Here is a 5,000-nt window from a genome sequence, read left to right as displayed (position 1 = left end):
GATAGAGAAGATCAATAGAAAAAATCTATTGCCAAAAATATAGTAGGAAGAAGAAAGAAAGACTGAGAGAAAAAGCTGATTTAGAAGATAGAGAAGATCAATAGAAAAAATCTATTGCCAAAAAGTATAGTATTTACAAGTGCACGGGAGAAGCAAAACACAGAGAGGACCCGAGGTAAAAGCTTGAAGGAAAACACTGAGGAAAGGGTTCTGAGAGAAAAATATATAACAAAACATAAGAGAATGTAGGGGGAAGGTTGGAGCAAGAAGAGAGGGATAGCGAGTGATGAAAAAAGAAGAGGAAGAGGTAAACTTGGAAAAAGAGATGAGGGGGAGAAGGGTTAAAGAAAGAAATGAGTCAAGGAGGCAGAAAATGGTGATGGAAGAAGGAACGGGGGGGAGGAAATGTGCAGAGAAGAGAAAAGAGAAAGGCTAAGCATAAAGAAAACGTGAAGCAACAAGAAAATGAAAAACATAGAGAAAAGAGGAAAAGAGGGGAAAGTTAGAAGAAGAATAAACAAGGAAGTAAAGGAAGGGTAAAGGGGAAAGAGACGACGAACGGAAACAAAGTCAGTTTCAGAGGACGAAGTAGGCGAAAGCTAAGCACAAAGAAAACGGGGAGCAAAATCAAAACAAAACAAGCGTCAATGGAATTGAAAAGATGGGGAATGAAGGCTTTTGGAGAAGAAAGCTGGGAGGGGGAAGGAGGAGGAAGGGGAGGAGGAAGATGGGGAGGGGGAAGGGTAAGGATTTCCCAAGAAAATTATTAAGAAAAGGGAAAGGAAACTTGAGGGCGAGGGAGTTTGACATTCATTCATTTGGCGAGACTGGAAGAAAGAGTCGAGGTGGCGTAGGAGGAACGAGTCTAGCAGGAAATTAGGCAAGAACAAAACAAATGAAATTTACAGCGAAATAAGAAGGGAAGCGAAATGAAAGAGAATAAGGAGGTCAAAGAATAACACATAGGAGAGAGAAGACGACGATAAAATAACAAGATCCACGAAATAGTGATGAAACGAAAAAAAAAACTAAATAGAGAAGAGGAATGGAATATAGAATAGAAAGTGGGCATAGAAAGTGGAAATAACAAGGAGATCCACGAAATAGTAATGAAACGGAAAACAAAAAAAAATGAAATAGGGAAGATGAATGTAATATGGAATAGAAAGTGGGCATAGAAAGTGGGAATAACAAGGAGATCCACGAAATAGTAATGAAACGGAAAACAAAAAAAAACGAAATAGGGAAGATGAATGGAATATAGAATAGAAAGTGGGCAGAGAAAATGGAAATAACAAGGAGATTCACGGAATAATAATTAATCAAACGGAAATAAAAGAAAAACAAAACGAAATAGGGAAGAGGAATGGAATATAGAATAGAAAGTGGGAATAGAAAGTGGGAATATGGACGAACGAAAAGGGGAATAAAGAGAAATGCAAGGAAGGGCAAACAGAAAGGAAGGCAAGAAGAGGAGGAGGAGCGGAGGAGGAGAGGAGGAGAGAGGATTAAGGGAGAGGTGGCAAGAATACAAAGGGAGGAGAAAGACAATGGGAGGTAACGAGGAAAAGGAGGAGGAGGAGGAGGAGGAGGAGGAGGAGAAGGAGGGGGGGATGAACAGTGAAGACTCTAATAAGATCTGCAGGAGATTAGGACATAAGAGGCTGGGAAGGATGGCAGAGGTGGAAACTACTGAATTCAAACATCTGATTCTAGGGAGACTGAAGAGAGAGAAAGAGAAAGAGAGAAAGAGAGAGAGAGGGAGAGAGGGAGAGAGAGAGAGAGAGAGAGAGAGAGAAGAGATAATGAGGGAGAAAAATGTGGAAATTGGAGAAGAGGTTCACACGCCACGATACTTAGGAACAAACCCCCGGAATGCTGAAGGAAGCTGATGAGTTGAATAATGCATGTGGCGACGCCAGCTCTTAGGAGTCACATCGAGAGAACGAAACGACCACATTTCTTTCAGCGAATCGCGACAAAAAACGGCCATCATAAAGAACAGAAGAGACGGGGGGGAAAAAATGAGTATAACGAAGGGCACCGTGGAATTTTGAGGGGGAGGAGGAGGAAGAGGAAGAGGAAGACGAGGAGGAGGAGGAGAAGAAATGGGCGTGGAAGTCGCCCTTGAAGACTAAGCTCAAGTTCATCCGAGGTATGATGAGACAGTTAGGCGAGGAAATGAAGTCCGCTTCGAGTGACTGAGAGAGGTGCCCAGGGAGGTGTGGAGGGGGAGGGGGAGGGGGGAGTAGGGAGGATGAGAGGTAAGTGAATAAATAACAGACTGAAAAAGGAATACGTAATGGAAATTTATCTCCCACGAAATATGTGAACCTATATATATATATATATATATATATATGTATATATATATATATATATATATATATATATATATATATATATATATTGACTAGATAAACACCATATGAGGACGGAGCCTTTATTTGTACGACGTTTCGCTTATTACAGTACTTGAAAAAGCTGTAATAAGCGAAACGTCGTACAAATAAAGGCTCCGTCCTCATATGGTGTTTATCTAGTCAATCTTGTCGGCAGACTGCCACTTTTAAGCATATATATATATATATATATATATATATATATATATATATATATATATATATATATATATATATATATATATGTGGGTAAAAGTAAGGTGATGAGATGTACTCGTACAAGGGGAGAAAGTGCCAGCGGACTGGAAATGAGTATTAAGGGAGAGAGACTGGAGGAAGTGGATAGTTTTAGATACTTGGGTGCAAATGTGGCAGGAAAGGGAGGAGTGGAGGTGGAGGTAGAATGTAGATTGACAGAAGCGAGTAAATACTTTGGGGAATTAAAAAGTGTAATGAGAAATAGACATTTGGGAAGGGATGCTGAGAGGAGATTGTATGAAGAAGTGATTGGGTCGACAGCACTGTATGGGGCAGAAACATGAAACATAAGAGGGGAAGAGAGAAGGAGTTTGAATGTGTTTGAGATGAAAGGCCTGAGAAGTATGATAGGGGTTACTAGGCTGGATAGAGTGAGAAATGCGGAGGTTAGGAGGAGAACAGGGTTGGAAAGATAGTTGGGAGATAGGATTGATGAAAGAGTATTAGGATGGTTTGAACACATGGAAAGACTAAGTGAAGAAAGACTAGTAAAAGAGGTGTGGAAAGCAGAGGTGTGGGGAGTGAACAAGAGAGGGCGACCAAGGATGAGATGGATGGATGGGATGAAAGGGGCATTGGGAAAGACGGGAATGTCTGTTGAGGAAGGACGGGAGAGGACAGAAGTTAGGGGTGAATGTAGAAGGGTTGTGTATGGATGATGCTGTGATGCATGAGGGGGAGTGGGTTGGGGATGGGGGGGAGTATGTATGAGAAATAAATTGACGCAGCCCGAATGGATTTCTCCCCATTTTCTCCTTTAATGCTGCTTCATGTTCATGTATGGTACCAACTTGGGCTGTATCTCCTTCTTCATTTATCTTACTTAGATCTAAATTCATGTTTTTTATAGCTGAGTTATTCCAAGTATTTATGCTTCTGTATGGAAAACTGCATTTCTTTACGTCCTTTAGAGTCTAAAGGATGTAAAGAAATGGTATTTGGCGAATGCCTAAAGTTTAGGTTTTTTTTATTTTGATTAATTATTCATTTATTTTTTACTTATCTATTTACTCAGTTATATATGCATATCTTTTTACGATGAAGTTGATATCGCTCAGTCTATCGTCTTAGAGTCTTCGATGAAATGAGATTGAGGGCATTTGGCTGATTGGGGTATCTTTGTTTATATCCGTATCCTGTATGGTCACAAAGTTCATCGGGGCGTTATAGCCGTATCCTGTATGGCTACAAAGTTCACCGGGGCGTTTGTGCAGCCACAAGGAAATCGATCGTCCATGAACGAACTGTGTGTGGGCCACTTCGAGCGACCGTTGCCTGGAAACACGTTTGGGACAAGCAAGCTTCAGGTTGTCATTTATTTCTGGAATGAATAGGACGTCTACGAATCCCTTGTCAAATCAGCTGACATTGACTCTCATCCCCTGAGCTACGTGGACTAGATCCAGCCAGATTAATAATTAAAATGATATGAAATCGGAACCGTATACGAAAGAGACTAAGAATGGTGATATTAATTGTAACAATGTAACAGTAATAATAACATACATATACCAAAGGCTTTTTCCCCCCTACACGGGGGGTGGCCAAAAAGAAAAGGCATAGAAACCACTCCCACCCATTCCATTTCCTATATATTCCACTCCCCTCCACCCTCCTCCCTCCCTCCCATCATTTTGATAATGATGATAGGACTGATAACAATGATAATGATGGAAAGACGAGGAAAGGGAAGTACTGGGTTTGGAAGTACTTTTATTAGATAAAGAACAGAGCTCGACTCTTGAGAAAGACACAAGTCAAAACCCGTCGTCTATTGATGGCATTTCCAGGATCTCTCCAGTACCATCCCTTGTCTCCCCATATCTGTCTATAAGCAATTCACTCAAAGAATCTCGGTCGATCCTGCATTTTTGGTTGGCAGCCTTGCTCACCCCTCCCCCGCTGGGCTGACTGAAACCTCAATCTTCTTTAAAATATATTCATATTTCTTCACTTAGCTCAGTGACTATACGAGTTACACAAATTTCATGTACATCTAGGGATGGAGCAGACTTTGGTCACCTATTTCAAAGTTTTCCATCTCAATAATACAAAGAAAGTAATTATAGCGAGTATAAGATAAGAAATATGATTTTAGTGTTTATGAAAAAAAATCGCTACGATGCAACTCACGAACTTTTTCATACTCTAAACATTTCAATTTCCGATCTGAGTGTCACTCTTCCGACCACATACGTTGGTGCAACCATATTCAAAGACTCAAGAAGATAATGAATATGAGATGATGAAAGCCGTAAACTAATCGAATTGCCAAAAACCATGAGCGGTATGTACTCAAGTCATGTTCAATTTTGACCCATGAGATTGATTGGGGTGGAG

This window comes from Oratosquilla oratoria, unplaced genomic scaffold (genome assembly GCF_046742065.1).
Source record: "Oratosquilla oratoria isolate Oo_2021 unplaced genomic scaffold, ASM4674206v1 SCAFFOLD60, whole genome shotgun sequence".
Lineage (NCBI taxonomy): Eukaryota > Metazoa > Arthropoda > Malacostraca > Stomatopoda > Squillidae > Oratosquilla > Oratosquilla oratoria.
This window is presented reverse-complemented; position numbering follows the sequence as displayed.